At 49.9% G+C, this 17,609-nt stretch overlaps 1 protein-coding gene across 2 annotated transcripts in view; it reads right to left on the bottom strand.

The window, feature by feature from the left end:
- The window catches only part of Opa3 (OPA3, outer mitochondrial membrane lipid metabolism regulator), a 41,485-nt gene that overhangs the window by 18,987 nt on the left and 4,889 nt on the right, over positions 1-17,609 (bottom strand). The gene's annotated exons all lie outside the window — the stretch shown is intronic.

Raw genomic sequence — 17,609 nt, 5'->3', positions numbered from 1 at the left:
ATTACAGGCATGTGCCACCAAGCCCCGCTCTGTTTTCACATTTTAGATAGTGTCTCAGTATGTAGTTCCGACTGGACTTGAACTCACTATGTAACCCGGGCTGGCTTCAAACTAGCAGCGATCTCCTGCCTCAGCCTGAGATTACAGGCGTGCGCCATCACGCCCAGCTACTACTAACAACACACGTTCTACAAATGAGGTGCCTCCAACCCCTGAAAGGGGAGCTCGCGAGCTCGCCACTGAGTCCTAGGCACACACACAGAGGGGTCAAGAGCTGAGTGGCACTGCTGCAACCAGCGGCACTCCTTGAACGGCCATCTGGGTGTAGAGAGTAAGTCCTCAGCCTTAGAACGGAGGTAGTGCTGATGCTGCCCCTGCCTCTCCCCAGCAGTGACGCGGGGTCACCCAAGGGAACCAGAAATGCAGGGGTAGAGCACTCTGGGGATTCATTCCCAGCGCTTTTTATATTTTTTTCCCCTTTGTTTTACAAAAAGGTCTCAGCATGTTGCACAGGCTGGTTTCTAACTCCTGGGTGCAGGCGATCCTTCTGTCTCAGCCTCCTGAGTAGCAGAAACTACAGGCGCAAGCCTGGCTTTCCTTTTTACTTTTTTAAAAACTTATTTTATTTTTTTCCCCTTTTTTACTTTTGATGTTTGATAATTATTCATGACAATGTATTTCTTATGAACATTTAAAATTGTACACTAGCTATAATTTTAAAATTAACTCAGTCCAGATGAAAAGAAATAGTATCAACAAAGTTTTTAGTCATGGAAACTTAAAATATAAGTTTCTGTACAGTTTGGTTGCTATTGTATGATTCATTGGATAGAAGTCTGTTGGGACTACAAATACAAAAGCTCAAGGACAAAAGATTTAGTGGGGACACTAAATCTGTAAAATTTCTGATTACAGAAGAAAGTCTTGTTCTTTTTGCTTGAGTTTTGTATTTTGAGACACAGTCTCAAAGTGATCCTCCTGCCTCAGCTTCCAGCTGGGATTACAGGTGTGTACCATCATGCCAGGCTTGAGCTTGTTCTTTTTTATTTCATTTTGTAAACTGAACATCGGTGGGCACCAAATCACTGGAATTTGTGGATTGCCACTGATTCATTCAAAGAAAGGCTGAAGCAGCTCAGTTTGAAAAAGCCAATATTCATAACCATGATTGTATCCTTTGTAACATTTTACACTTAGAGGAGTTTTCGTTGAAAATGTACTAGACAAGGTTCTGAGATCCTCATGGAGGGTGGGTGACAGGAGTGACTGGCTTCTTCCAGGAGCAGGCGTCTGCACAGGACTCTGCTGGTCACTATCAACTGCCACAGCCACTGTTTCAGCTGAGAGACGCTTAGGGCCTGGTGTTTCGGGTTTTGGGTTTCCAGGACATGCAAACACCTCTCATACTGAGGTTTCTGCTCCAGACCAACCTGCTGGCTGTGTTATGACAGCGCATCCTGAGCTGCTTCTACTGAGCAGGGAGGTCACATCTGCCTCAGGGCTGTGCTGACCTGGTGGTGGCTGGGAGCTGGGCCTAGGACTGTCACTGCCTGCTTTCAATGAGGAAAACCCAGCCTGGCAAAGGGATGCAGCCTGTTTCCACCATGGGGAGGGAGTGTTCCACACAGGTGTGTGTCTCGGCAGACCCAGCATGGCCTCTGGGCTCTAGGGAGGGCATTAGGGGACACAGGGCCAAAGGACGGGTGCAGGGCCTCACCATGTCTGTAAAGGCTTTCAGCGTAGAGCTGTCAGCATTGGCCCACTAGCCTGGAGTCTGACTGGGGTTCAGACAAGGAGTGTGAAGAGGCCAGGACAGGACAAGCCTAAGGGCTGACTCCCCCAGGATGACCTGCACTGTGTTCCCAGGTGTCTTCCAGAGCTCACATGTGGAGAGCCAATGGCTCTGTGTTGAGTGTGGTTGGGCTTGAGGCAGGGAGTAGCTCACGAGGGCTCGGCCCTGTCAGTGGTGAAGCCACTGCCCATGCAGCTCCATCAGCCCACCACTCACCTCCCAGGCTCTCTCTGTCACACCCTTCACCAAGGGATGACCTGGCACAGAGGTCCCGTCAGATGCTAGCGCCGCGTTCTTAGATGTGCTGGCCTTCCAAACTGTGAGCCAAGTGAATTTCTGTTCCTTATGAATTGCCCGGTGTGTAGTGTTTATTTTTTGAGCCAAGGTCTTTAGTATATAGTCCAGGCTAGTTTTCAACTTGTGGGCTGTCCTCTGTCTTGAGACCCTCCTGCTTTAGCCTCCTGAATGCAGGGATTATAAAGTACGCACTACCACACCAGCCATGTTTTGTTAAAGGTATATAAAAACAGACGAAGATAATCCAGATAGCTCTCAGATACCTCACAGTGCAGGTCCAAATCTGGATTCAGCTCTGCCTCCCAACTTGCTCCTCCAGGGGCTGGGGAGAGAGCTCAGTAGAATAAGCACTTGCCCGGCAAGTGCAAGGGCCTCAGTTCAATCCACGGTTCCCACCACAAAAAAACAAAAAAACACCAAAACAAACAAACAAAAAAACTAAACTACTGTAGAGACTGGGTGTGGTGGTGCGCGCACCTGTAATTCCAGCTCTTGGGAGGAATCTAGTAGTGAGACCCTGAACACCTTGTAGACCCTTCCCTAAAATACAACAACAACAACAACTTGCTCCTCCAGCCTGGCTCATCTTGTCCCTAGGCCACACCGGGTCTCACCTAGGCACTCCCCTGCTGCCACAGTCTCTCAGAGACACTGGCCCATTCTGGCCCTTGCACATCTCTAACAACCCCTTCCACTCGCCTATAACAATTCTGTCCCAGTTCTGACCTCTGTCCTGTCCCTGAGCTCCTGAAAGAGGAGTATGACCTGGATATTCCCTTCAAGCAGGAATGCTGGCCATCTGACAACCTGTGTGCAGTATGTCTCCCCCGTACTGTGAGACCCAAGGCTGCAGGGCCCAGTGTTGTCATGGTCACTGCTGTGTCCCCAGCACTGAACAGCACAAAGCCAGGTACACTGATGAAACTCATTGGATTTTTGCTTAAAGCATACAAGGGTCCCCAACCCAGTCCCATCCCCTGCAAGTATCCTCCATACTCAGGGGAATTGGCTAAAAGATTAAAGAGCCAGGCGTGGTGGTGCGCACCTGCAATCCCACAACTTAGGAGGCTGAGGCAGAAAGATCACTAGGCGTTCAAGTCCAGCCTAGGCTACACAGTGAGTTCAAGGCCGGCCTGGACTAGAAACCCTGTCTACATATATATATATAAGACAGCTACATATATATATATAAAAGAGCTAGGATTACAGGCAAGCACCACACCCGGTCTCAATTTCCGTCTCAGCATGCCTCGGAGGCCTGGGGATTGAAACCCTGGCCCCTGCACCTGCTTGCAGGTGCTTTAATCCTCTGAGTTATTTGGCCAGCCCTAAAAATATTTTTTTGGGGGGGGGGCAGAACTGGGGATTGAACTCAGACCCTTGCCAGGCAAGTGCTTATTCTACTAAGCCATCCCACCAGCCCCCCAAAAATATTTTTTTTATTTTTATTTATTTTTATATTTTTTTTATTTTTCAACAAATAATACACTGCATATATTCTTCTTAGTGGTAATTGCTGTACAAGATGTGGACTTGTGATCCTATTTACAAACACCATTAGAACAAATCATTCTATTCATTAACAGAATGTAACTATATATCTATCCCAACCACTTTGAATACACAGATACAAAATGGACATTCATAGGTATACCCCATTTTTTCTAAGTTCCGTTATTGAATATTATAGGTGTGTAAACTCAGCAAAATATTCTAAAAGAGTCCAGTAGCCCATAATAGCATTGGGTCTTCTGTTTAACTGGCAATGTCAGAAATTGTTGACCTGAGTCCCCCACAGCTCAACTTAACAGCATGGCTTTATTTCTTATAATTTCATCTTCATACTTTTCTGCTGGATGGTTAAGACCAAGGTAAAGTAAAAATATTTTTTAAAAAGCTTTCTAACAGTGGACCTGGCCCTAGCTCAGTTCTTTAAGTGACTGCTTCCACAAAGCTGTCAGCCTCGGGTTGCTCTAGTTCGATCCCCACAACACTCCAACCAGCCAAAAGTGCCCTGAAGGCATTCGAGGAGAAAAAACAAAACAAAACAAAAAAAACCCTTATTCCTTTGGGGCTGGTGAGATGGCTCAGTGGTCTAAAGCACCTACTTGGAACAGGCTTAGCAAAGCACAGGGACCGCGGTTCGATCCCCCAGCACCACATGCCAGCGCTGGTGGGCTGAGCTGGCCACACACACACACACACACACACACACACAAATAAAATTAAAAAAAAAAGCTTACTAACAACAGTAACAAAACAAAGTACTGAACTATAAGATACAGAGTCTCCCCTCCCCCGCCCTCACAGTGGCCCTCCTCGCCTTCAGCTCCCAGGCAACCCCTCACATCTTCAGCTACACAGATTCACAGCTATTTCCTCCAGCCCCCAGACCCACTCTAAATGAGGACTGCTCTCCCCAGGGGCCTTCCTTCCTCACCCCTGCAGGACATGGGTCAGCTGCGCCAGAGCTGCTCTCCTCCTGCCTGTGCCCTACATGAGCAGCCACACCTGCCATCAAGTCCAAGTTGGTCCCAAGTCTACGGGCAAGGGACTGCTCTTCTGCACACCTCAGGTCCTGTGTAGGCTGCGCCCTCCCCCTGTGTGACCCCTGGGGGACGGTGTGGCATCACCTCTCAATTCAAGGCCAGGCTTCCTACAGAGTCCTGGATAGTTCACCGTACTTTTCTTCCAAGGATACAGACTTACAAGCTCCAGACTTATTATTATTTTTTTTTCTTAATTTTTTTTTGCAGAACCGGGGATTGAACTCAGGCCCTTGTGCTTGCCAGGGAAGTGCTTATCCCACTGAGTCATCTCCCCGGCGAGCTCCAGACTTCTGCCCTAGAACACGCAACCCTACAGCCTGCACCACAGACTGGCTTTGAACTCACTGTGTAGCACAGACTAGGCTCAAACTTGCAGTGATCCCCCTGCCTCAGCTTCCTGAGTGCTGGGATTACAGACACATGCCTGGCCACCAGCACTGCTAAGAGTATGTCATATATGGGTTACAACACTCAAAAAATGCTCAAATATCACACAGTCCAGACAATGTCATATAAGGTACATTCTTCTTAGATGACAGTCTATTGAGGGATGACAAATTTAGGAAAGTTTCCTTACGTCATCTAATAGAATGATGTCGTCATGACTGTTATGCTAAATTGTTGTTTTGCCCTTGATCTCAAGCTTTCTCAATGGAGCTTCGCTACTGTTACCTGTTGACATTCTTCAGGTATTCAATTCCTAAGATAATCATAATTGGTAAGAAAATCAACAGTCTTCTGCTCATACTATATTATATATTTCAAGGCACTTGATATCTATAGATCACCTAAGATCTCTGTAAGATCATAAGGATTGCTCCCACTGAAGTTCTGGCTTAAATGATCTCCTGGCTGTTCAACAACTGAGGTTTAGAAAGCAGAGCTGAAAGTAACTGGACTAGAACCAGGCATGGTAGCACATGCCTGTGATCCTAGCACTTGGGAGGTTGAGCCAGGAGGACCTCTGCAAGTTCGAGACCAGCCTAGGGGCTACAAAAGTGAGCACAGGCCAGCCCAAACTGCACAGTGAGACCCTGTCTCAAAAAAATAAAAAATAACTGGACTAGGAAGACAGCCAATTATTTCAGCCCCCAAGGTCAACAAAAATCCAAAACACAATGAGACCTTTTTCTAAAGGAGCCAACAATTTTGGTGAGTCCCCTAAGCCCCTGAACAGGGAGACTGTTGGACACGGTGGACAGGAGTTAACTAATGTGTGGTGTGCTAAAAGAAGGGTCACCAGCCATGCTTAAGCCACGTGGTCAAGCAAGACCATGACCCATCCTGGTGGCTGACTGACAGAGGAGCTAAAAGGCTCTGAACATGGTTAAAAAAAAAAAAAATATGCCTGAGGATCCTTGACTAACCTTGACAGATAGCAAGAGCTTAATTTTGGTTAACATAGGTCTCACTTTAACTTGGTCTTGAATACTCAGCAGGAAAGTGTAAGCAAATATGCTCAAATGACCATAATATAAGCTCAACATAAAAAAGAGGCTCCAATCACTGACCCCTGCTGATACTTTCCAGCGACACCTGTAGGCAGGTTTAGAAGCCAGCTGGTCACAATCACTATTGCAATCCCTTAAGAACAGCGTCTGGACGCAGCGCCTCCCCCGTCCGCCCTTCCATTCCAGTGCCCCAGCTTGGTCATACATGCTTTGGCCTCTTGGTAAAGTGTGTTTATTTTCATTGAACTCCCAGAGATCGTACAGATGGAAGTGAAATAAAAGTGCCTGGGGGCCACATGAAGTCGGCTCCGGGAGCGCATCCGCTACAAATCATACACCACACGCTGTACTTTTATTCTAGATCATTGTGGCAATGTAACTGCAGCTCTGCAGGAGATAAACACAGAGGTTCAGGCAGTACAGCAACCGTCTTAGGACCCCTACAGCGTTCATAAGCCTCACGGAGACCCACAGTCCTATCTTAGATTCTCCCCTTTTCACTAGCCTGTATGTTACTGCCATACCTTAGCAATCTGTTTGAAAGTCTTCACCAACAGCACCGCAGCCCTTTCACAGGCAGCTGATAAAAGACCTCTGTCAATACCATTCTCCTTCTTCAGTCCAGGCAAACCCTGGCTACCACCTCCCTAATCAGCATGAAGTAGACAAGGAAGAGGCGTGCTGTTTTCTAGCTAACCACAGAGCAGGGTCTGGCATGAAGGAATAAGACCACCACGTCCCAGGCTGATCAGGGACCACTCTAGCGCCCTTGCCACCCAGCACAGCAGCCCCGGCTACCCCTGCTGCTGGCGGAGGCCCCGCCCCGCTGCACCTGCCCAAGCCTCGCTTTGGGCCAGCGCGCCTGGCAGGTGGCCACAGCCTTTCACTGAGCTCCACGCGCCCCGGTGGCCCTACAGAAGACCCTAGTGCCTGCACAAGAGTGACTGTCTGCTCTTGGGTGTCAGAGCTGTCCTTCTCAGGTTTGTGCTGAAACACACTGTCCGCTGCACTTGTAGCTCTGTTTCTCTTCCTCCTTTTTCCCTAACAAAATTTAACTTTTGGTTATTACTGAATGCTAGGTTATGGGTACTCTATTTTTTTCTTGCCTTTATTTTTTTAATGTCTAGAATGAATATAGATCACTTTTCTTTTCTTTTTTTTTTGCGGAACCGGGGATTGAACTCAGGCCCTTGTGCTTGCCAGGGAAGTGCTTATTCCACTGAGCCATCTCCACAGCCCCTATTTTTTTTTTTAATGTATTTAGTACAGGGTCTACAGGGTCTCACTACACAGATTGGACTCGTAGTGATCCTCTTTTCAGCCTCCCAAGCGCTGGGATTTCAGGCGCTCGGCACCATGCTCAGTTTCAGTCGCCGTCTCAGTGCACCCTGGGGGTGGGGCTGGCACACCACATGGGGGATCAAACCCCAGTCCTTGCGTCTGCCTAACTAGGTGCTTTAACCTGCTGAGCTATCTGGCTGGCCCTCACTTTTCTCTTCTTATAAATAAGAACCAAATGAAAAATACAAATCTATGAGCCAGACATAGTGGCACAGGCATGCCCTCCGGCCCTTGGAAAGCTGAGGCAGGACGATCATGTGAGTTTGAGGCCAGCCCGAAACACAGTGAATTCAAGGCCTACCTGAAATACATAGTGAGACCCTGCATTCAAAAAAACAACTGCAGCTCTTGGCAACATAATTCCAATTATAAGAATTGGTAGGGACTAGGGAGATAGCTCAGTGCCTTAAGTGCCCGCCTGGCAAGTACAACATACTGAGTTCGATCACTGATACAAGAAAAAAAAAAAAAGAATTGGTAATTTTTTCCAACAAAGAAAGCTGTGAATTTGTTGAATGATTCAGACACAGGTGGACTCTCCCTCCTATTCCTTTGTTATATTTAAAGAGCTTCCTCCTTAAATGTGGCCAGGGAGGCACTGCCTTGAGCCACCCAGTGGGGGCACCTGAGCCCATCACCATGAGAGGCCAAATCACAGGACTGGAAGGTCACACGAGGAAGGGTCACAAGCAACCTATGGGGCCACAAGCACATAAGTGGTACAAGATGCAGTTTGGCAGCCCACCCTTTTGTGGCCCAGTGGCTAGGCCACCGAGGCAAATGGCCCTGGGGATGGCTTGCTTTTGGGAGGCCATCAGGATGTTGGGATCAGGCATGCGGAGGGTTCTCAGCTGTGCTGCTGCAGAGTGGGCTCACACCAGTCCTAAGAACCCCACAGAGGGGGGCCAGGAAAATGGGGCGCAGGGCCTGTTCAGCTGGAGGATCTGGCTCCTCATCTTTCCGGTACTGTGGCACCCACCTCTCCCAGGGACCCTAAGGAAGTTGCCATGGCTGGGCCACACTCGCCGCCCACTCTTCTCTCCCTTGAAGCCAGGGCCCGTGTTTTACCCAAGCCAAAGACCTGGGGGTGAGCAGAGGGGTGAGGCAGTGGGAAGTGGGGGACTTCCAGGAGGGAGTGTGAGAACCACAGGAGTACACAGGAGTACCAGAGGAATGAGGGGTTTGGTGGGTAATTTGGAGCACATTTTTAAAAATAATTGCAATTACAAAATGAATTCCATTTACCATGACTAGCATTTCTTTAAAGAATTTAAAAATAAACACTGTGAAAGTCTATTTGTATATAATTCTAGAAAATGCAAGTCACAAGCCAGCAAGGCAATGCCACATGTGGTCAGGGGTTAGGCGCAGGGCTCAGATGATAGACACAGGATACTCTGCGGGTGATGGGTCATGATGCACACGTCTATCAAAGCTTATCCTAGCATGCACAGGCCTGGGGCTCCATCCCCAGATGGCAGAGAAAAAAAAATTTAACAAATTATATCCCTGAGGGGCCAGGGAGATGGCTCGATGGCTCAGTAGAATACGCGCTTGCCTGGCGAGCGCTAGGGCCTGAGTTCAACCCCTGGTTCCAAAAAAAAAAAAAAAAAAAAAGAATTATATCCCTGAAATATGTAGAGTCTATTGTATATCTGCTGCATCTCAATAAAGCCATAGAAAATAAGGGTAAAAGAAACTGAAGAGCTGGGTATGGCAGAACATGCCTCTAATACCAGAACTTGGGAGGCTGAGGCAGGAAGACTGCTTTGAGTTCAAGGCCAGCCTCAATTACATAGCAAGACTCTTCCTTAAAAGAAAGAATTAGAAGAGAATAAAACAGAACAAGCCAGCCAGGGAGGAAGATGGCTAGGCACTAATTGGATATCAAAGCTAATGAGACAGAGGTCCAAAAGGGGGGTGCTGAGGCTCCCCAAGACTGGTAGCCCATCTCCCAGCTCGGCCAGGTTCCTCTGAGCTGTTCCCACCCCCAGGCCACATGAGGTGCTGCACACTGAGGTTTGGAGACACTGTGGCAGTGTGGCCCGGGCCCTAGGACAACACATGGAGCTGCCGTGGGCCGTGCTAGCCCTCCTACCAAGGATCCCCGAGGTGCTGCTTGCTCAGAAATAAGGAATTCCTGACCATCCCTCAGGAGGATGCCGAATCGGAGTATGAGGACCATGAGAAGGACACACAGAGGATGGAGGCCCCCCGCCCCCAGCAGGCGTCTCTTTCCCAAGACTCTAAATCACAAGCCACAGCTTCCCAGGCGTGGCCTTGGGCATCTTCACCTCACATTTCTGGGCTGTGGACTCCTTGTCTGTGAAAGAGACCCTGCCAGAGGAGGGCCCTGCCCTGGTGGTGGTATGGGGGTGATGGCCCACATGCTGAGGAAGATACATCTTATGACTGGGGACCTTTCCTTGGGTTAGCAAGAGACTGGCTGAGCTGATGGCCCTGGGTTGCTCAGTCCCGTTCCCCCCCACCCCCGTGCCTTCTCCTCTCTGACACCCTCCTGAGCGGCTGACTTCTTCCTTGGTGTCCCGGCCACAGCCACAGTTCTGCAGTGGAAAGACAAGGTCCACTGTGGCTGCTCAGTGGGAAACCACCTGACTGTCGCAAATGCTCATCCTGGGTGTCATGTGATGGTCACACGGCTGGCCTTACTGTGCTGGCAGGTAAAGGGCTAAAAGGTCCTTCCCAGCTGCTCTGCTATGTGGGCCTCGGATGAGAGTGAGAGGCAGCCAGCGACACCTGTCACCTGGGATGGGCAGGGTGCAAATGGGCACAACCAGCCCCAAGAGCAGCTGCCGCCACTGGTCCACTAGCCAGTGTGGGCGGGGACACTGGGGTTCTCCAGGCCACAGTTCCTGTTACCAACTGTGTCATAGCTTTGTGGCCTCCATATGACATTAGGCTGACGGTCCCCAGCACAGTGCCTATCAGTTTGTGACGTAGCTCCCCAAGACCCAGGCAAAGCCAGATCCTCCAGCCTCTCCAGTGGCCATGTAGCCAAACTGGCGGCACTGAGTAATTGTTTTCCGGCTAGTTTACTTGAGATGCACCAAGACGAAGGCAGAGTGACAGCTGGGCCAGTGGCTGTGGCAAGGACAATAACCTGACCTGAGCAGAGACCATGGAGGGTGAGCGAGAGGCTCTGGAACAGTGTAGGGCTGCGTGCCATGCTGGGAACAGGCCTGTCCTCAGAGCCAAGGATGTCCCAGTGGTCCCCAGAGTCTCTCCTGCCTTGGGAACATGAAGGAAGATCTCGCCACTCTATCCAGCCCAAGTCTTTGGCTTTTTTTTCTTTAGGTAGGGTCTCACTAGGTAGCCCAGGTTGGCTTTGGCCTTGGAGTGATCCTGCCTCAGCCTCCCTACTGCTGGGATCACAGGCATGCGCCACCACACCTGGGTCGCCCAAGCCTTCTGAAGCATGTCTGTATGGTTCCCTGCTCTCACTGAAGGTCAACCTTTCATTGTTTCTCTGAAAAATCTACTACAATATATATATATATATATATATATATATATATATATATTTTTTTTTTTAACATTTATTTATTGTGTGTGTGTGTGTGTGTGTGTGTGCGTGTGTGTGGCCAGCCCAGCCCACCAGGGGGCGGGGCTGGCTGGCATGTGGTGCTGGGGGATCGAACCGTGGTCCCTGTGCTTTGCTTAGCTTAGCTTGTTCCAAGTAGGTGCTTTAGACCACTGAGCCATCTCTCCAGCCCCTACAACATATTTTTATGCTCAAATACTCTACTGCACCTCTCAGGAAAAAAAAATGCTTTTATAAACTAAATTTTTTAACTGGCGTGGTGGCACACACCTATGATCCAGCACTCAGGAGGCTGAAGCAGGAGGATCATAGTGAGTTCCAGACCAGCCTGGGGTACAAAGTGAGCTCAACATGAGCCTGAACTGCATAGCAAGACCCTATCTCAAAAAGACAAAAAAAAATTTTTTTTTTCATTTTTGCTATCCTAGTTACACAATTCAACACATAATTAACTTCGAAGTACACTGTGAAGCCAGGGGCAGTAGCGCACGCCCATGACTCCAGTATACAGGAAGGCTCTGGCAGGAGAGCCTCAAGTCCAACTTTTGACACCTTGTCTCAAAATAAACAAATTTAAAAAGACTAGGGATGTCAGTGGTAAAGAAAAAAAAAAAAAAAAAAGTACATTTGCAGCTGCCTATAATCCCAGGCAGCTGAGGACTGAAAATTCAAACCCAGCCTTAGAAACTCAAGTGAGACCTTGTCTCAAAAAGTACAGGGGATATAACTTAGTACTCTCTGGGTTCAATCCCCAAGTACAAGTGACTGACTGACTGAATGAATGAATACAAAATAAAAGCACAGAAAGGGCTGGGAGTGAAGCTCAGCACTAGAGCACCTGCCGATCAGGTAAGGCTCTGGGTTCGGTTCTCAGTATAGCATGTGTACACGTGTGCACACGCACACAGAGGCACATTTTCACTGGAAATTAAGAAGGTGGATGGGGCCAGATGTGACGGCACATGCCTGTAATCCCAGCACCTGAGAGGCTGGGTCTGGAAAAGCACTTACAGACTGAGGCCAGCTTGGGCTACAGAGCACGACTCTGTCTCAAAAAAAAGTCGGGGCCAGCGAGATAGCTCAGTGGACTAAAATGACTGCTCGCAGGGACCGGGATTTGCTGGGACCACATGTTGCACCAGCCCCACCCCTGGGCACCCTGAACTGGCCACCAAGACTGTGTGGTGGTGTGCGCCTATAATCCCAACGCTGGGGAGGCTGAAAGCAGGAGGATCACCACAAGACCGAGCTGTGTAGTGGGATCCTGTAACAACCATATACATTAAAAAAAAAAAAAAAGAATGATGTGGGCAGGAGGTAGCATGGCTGCCATCAGGATTTCCAAGTGCTCCTTCGAGGTCCCAGAAGGTATCCACCCAGGATAACACACCAACGTACCACAGCGGTTCTTTCCTAGAGTAGAGCCACTGGAAAGGGAAGGGAGAGAATAGGGAGGGAGGAGGAAGGGCATGAAAGCAGGCTGGCCCAGAGAGCCCTCAGACAGCCACAAGTCTGGGAAGGACCCCCTTAAAACCTGTGGTGGAGGTGGGGGGCGGAGTAGCACACAGTGTGAAGGCTGCCTGCCAAGTGCTGGGGACTGGGAGACAGGAGGCGGCAGTCGCTGTGCTGGCACAAGCACGAATAATCTAAATGAGCACACAGGGCTGGCACATCACACGACGCACCAGCTGTTATAAAGAGGAGCGTGGTGGTGCCACATAGGAGGATGCATTCTTAAGGCAGCTGCTAGGACAGAGCACAGGACAGGGCGGGCAGTACTCTACCATTCACATGCACTAAACACAGCTACACCTAAAATCCACCTGACTGCGCATAAGACACCCCAGAAGTAGCTGACAGTGGCCTCTGGCAGCTCTCTGCCCAACACTGGGCCTCCTATCTCCTCCTGCACCCCAAGCTGGCCACAGGTGGCTCTTCCTCCGCTCCTGGAGTCAGCAGGCAGGCCCAGGTCTCAGGACCTTTGCACGCCCCGTGCTGTCCACCCAGAACCCTGCTGTGGTTCCCATGGGGCATTCTTCTCAGAGCTGATTCCCTGCACCCCACCTGGCATGGTACACACCTTCTCCTGCTGCCCTGAACCCCCTCGCTCCGTGTTTCCTTGGTCCTCACTACCACCTAATCCATCGTGTGCTAATTTCTTGCTTATGCTGTCTCTTATGGAGAGACTCCACAGGGGCAACAGGAACTTGGCAGCCTCTGTATTCCCAGTCCGTGGTGAAGAGCACACAGTCTTACTAAGCATTCTAATGAACAGGGAGAAGAAGGCAGGCAGATGGACAGCCAGGGATGGAAAACCATTTGCCACCACACACCCTTCACACCACACTGCTTGGGCTTTCTACCAGCGCATAATTACTCATCTTAATTTAGAAATCAATAACAGTGACAGGCCTGGCACAGTGGCACATGCCTGTAATCCCAGCAAGGCTGAGGTAGGGGGTTTGCTGAAAGTCTGAGGCCAGCCTGGGACACAAAGTGGGCTCAAGGTTAGCCTGAACTGCATAGCCAGACCCCGTCTCAAAAAGATAAGAGAAGGCTTTGCTGAATCGCTCAGTTGTTTAAAGCACCGCTTGGGCAAATGCAGTCAGGCGCATAGGACCACGGTGTGATTCCCAGCTCCAGAAGCGCACCAGACCTGCCCTTAAGGCAGCATGAAGTGGCCAAAAAAAAAAAAAAAAGCAAAACCACCACCAACAAAAAACTCCTCAAAAAGATTAAAAAAAAAAAAAAGTACCATGTGAACAAAAGTTAGACATGCAGTTCATGCGGTTTGACTCCACTTACAGGAAGAACAAAGCAATAGCGAGAGAAGCCAGGGCGACGGGGCAGAGGAGAAGTGATGTCGATGTTCACACTGCACCCAGAGCAGGGCACACGCAACTGCACGCTTTGTATCTGTCCTTCGCGTGGCTGAGGTGCTGCGTCGCAATACAGATCGCATGCATAGAACGATCCCGCGCCAACGGAGGCGACGAGGAAGCAGGGGAGCGTGCTTTCGCCTTGGGTTGCCTTGCGTCTCTCGGGGCTACTGCCTCACCATACAAGCGGGATAACCACACAGTCCCTAATGAGATGGCTCGGACCATTTGTCCAGCTAATGGACAGCATATTAAATGAAAGCCATTATCAGTTAGTAAATTACCCAGAATAAACAGAGCTCCTGAGTCAGTGCAGCCCTGATTACCCTTTCGGGATGTGTTTTGCCCTGAATGTGACAGAGTTGTGGCCACCATAGCAGGGTGGGGGCCTTCCTCAGAGCAGCTGGCCCAATGAACTCCTCTCCTCTGTGTACCCCAGAACTGCACTGCCGCACAGCACAGCAGAGACCAGGGAGTCCCCCCCACACCTGTGGTTCAGAAGGAGCTAACCCCATGCCCCCACCTTCCTAGCCAATTGGAGCGCAGCATTCACTGGGCTACAGTGATTGGTGGAAGGAAGGGGGCGTGGCGCTAGGCTGGGTCACTGAGAATCAGGCAGAAAGCTTGGGCACCTCCCTATGCCCTGGATGGCTGCTATGGAGGTAATTAATGCCCTCAAATGTGGGTGAGATAAGCAGGGAGCGTTTCCTGTTTGGTTGACCACTGAATTAGTCATGCTCCCTAGAACAGCTCCTGGCATGCTGCAGGTACTAAATGCACGTTTGTTTCCAGGTATGTCACACACCTGTAATCCCAGCATTCTGGGGCAGGAGGATTGCTGTGAGTTTGAGACCAAGTGGAGCTACATGAGCGAGTTCATGGCCAGCCTGCACCACACAGCGACACCCTGTCTCAAACAAAACAAAACAGCAGATTTGTCAAGTGAGAGAGTGAATTACACAGGCTCCTAAGTGGGGGAAGCACGGCCACACCCCAGAGATTAATTCCACCTCTACTTCCCACCCAGACCTTGAGAGAGGAACCAGCCAACAGAGATGCTAAGTGTGTTCTGGAATTCATAGTGATAGCTAGTACTTTAATACGTGTTATCTGCACAGCTCCTGAGAATCCCCAATAGGGTTACTCCTGGCTCTGCCATTTATTCACTCTGGCCATGGCAAGATCTAAAACAAGGCATCTTCATGCCGTTCCTTACAAAATGGGAAATATGCGTCCTGGTAGCAGGGCTGGTGGCTCATCCCAGGGGTGTGTGTGACCCGCAGCGCTCCGGTGGGGGATTCAGCACGGGAGCTTGCGGAACTGGGGTGGAGGGGGGCCTAGAGACCAAGGGTAACCTGCAAACGGGCCGGGGCTGGGAGCCTGGCTCCATCACAGTCCACCTTGTGTCCTCGGGCCGCTTTCTCTCCAGCCCTGCCACCCGACGGCAACCCGCTCATGGGGTGTGGCGGGGAGGAGCTGTACGTGTGAAGACCTCAGAGAGCCCCCTGCCCAAGGGCAAACTCCACCCGCCCTGCCTCCCTCGGCACAGACTGGCAGTCCAGGTCTTAGCATCACCTGAGAAAGGAGTTTTGTGCCAACCCCTGGGAAAGGGAAAAGCACCGTGCTCAGAGTTCCACAAACTCTTTGGGAACCATGAAAGCTGCCTGGGCACAAAATGGCAGAGTCCCCAGGTGCCAGATGAGACCTCGAAGCCACCAAATTCACCACAGACGTGCCTTCCTCGGGGTGTACTGCAAAGCCAAGGAGAGATCTGACTCGAAGTTTGATTAAGCTTTACTGCCTGGGCTTCCAATTAACCAGAGATGAGCAGAACACACACTGACAGCCAACTGGGGTCCACTTCACAAAAGGCCTCTGGCGCCCCCCTGCGGGCGCCTCATCCCCAAGAAGGGCCCGGGGTGTGCAAAAATAGCTCGACACGGGCGCCCTCTACTGTCCACTCACCGTATTGCGTAGGGCCCGGGCAAGTGGATTCCCTCACACGAACGACACCCAACCTCTGCAACCCGCAACTTCAGTGTGCACCTGAACAAATTCCGGCCAAGTCCTCTGTATAACGGAGGTGGGGCTGGAAAGTGGGGGGCATGTTTCTACTTTTTCTCCCCTAGGTCTCTGCCGGCTGTGAGAGCCACAATCACACCAAGCATTTCTAAATTAACAATGTTTATCCCCCACCGGAGACAGGGGCTCTCTATGTGGTCCAGGATGCCCTTGAAATCTCGATCTTTCTGCTTCAGCCTCCCCAGCCTTGGGATGACAGGGGTGCCACCCCATGCCTGGATAGGAAAGAATATTTTGTGTGTGAGCAAAAACACCTGGAGCGGGGCATGAATAAATACAATTTTACAACTTATTTTGAGACCAGGTCTCACTAGGTCACTGAATTCCCCAAGATGGGCTTGAATGTGCCATCCACAATGTTGGTATCAGAGGCACTTGCCACCATACCCGGCTTTGTGTATGCTTTAAACGCTCATAAGCAGCCACACGTTCGCACTTTAGATGACTGGTAAATAATCACCGATGGCTGAGTGTGGTCCTGGCACCTGTAGTCCCAGCACTCAGGCTGAGGTGGGAGGCTTGCCAGGAGTTCCAGGCCAACCTGGGACACACGAGCGAGTTCAAAGCCAGCCTGCGCTACACAGGGAGACGCTGTCTCAAAACAAATAAGCAAACAACGTATATATAAATCTACATAGATATAAAGGGGAGACTGCTCAAAATGTTTCCTCTGTAGGAAAGCATGCTAAAAATGTTTGGAGGTCACCAGAAGCAGCACAGCTGTGACATAACAGAACTGATGTGACACTCAGGAGATTATAAATAGACTCAGGGAAGTGAAGTTCAAACACTGGCACATGTGAAAATCCATTCTGAAGATTGTTAAAAATAAATACCTCGCTGGGTAGGGTAGAACATGGCTATAATTCCAGCATTCAGAAAGCTGAGGCAAGAGGATCATGGAGAGTTCTAGGCTAGTCTGAACTACACAGTGAGGCCCTGCCTCAAAAAGACTCCAAATACACACACACACACACACACACACACACACACACCCTCCAGTTCTTCCCAAGGTGCCCGAGTTGGGGCCCTTGGACCGGGCACCTTTCAGCACACCACCCTCTTCCTAGCTGTGTTTCAGCAGGAGTTTAGCTTTCTATTTTCAGGGGCTGGAGCCCAGGCCTTTCCTGCTGAGCATGTGCTCTACCAGGGTGCTGTGCTCCGCACAAGCCTTTCTGTTGGCCTCCGATCTCAATTGTTCTGTCATTTCTAGAAGTTATTTTTGGGTCTTTTTAGACTTCCTGGCAGGGCTTGGGGAGATAGCTCGGAGGCATAGCACCTACCTGGCCAGCACCAGGATCCGAGATCGATCTCCGGGCATGCCAACTTGCCTCAGGTCCCACAGATCTTCACCAGCCTGCCTGTAATTCCAGCGCTTGGGAGGTTGAGACAGGCGATCTCAGCGAGTCTGAGACCAGCCTGGGGGCTACAAAAGTGAGCACAAAGCCAGCCTGAACTGCATAGTGAGGCCCTGTCTCAAAAAAAAAAAAAAAATAATAAACCACATAAACTTCCCTTGGGTCAGGGAGATAGCTTAGTAGAATAAGCACTTGCCTGGCAAGCACAGAGTCCTGAGTTCAATCCCTGGTACCACAAAAATAAATAAACTTTCCAGCTTTAAAAAAATTTTCCTTTTTTTTTTTTTTTTTAAAAAAA

The sequence above is a fragment of the Octodon degus genome, unplaced genomic scaffold (assembly GCF_000260255.1).
Source record: "Octodon degus isolate 3935 unplaced genomic scaffold, OctDeg1.0 scaffold00197, whole genome shotgun sequence".
Classification (NCBI taxonomy): domain Eukaryota; kingdom Metazoa; phylum Chordata; class Mammalia; order Rodentia; family Octodontidae; genus Octodon; species Octodon degus.
Note: the sequence above shows the minus strand (reverse complement) of the source record. Positions and strands in the feature narration are given on the sequence as shown.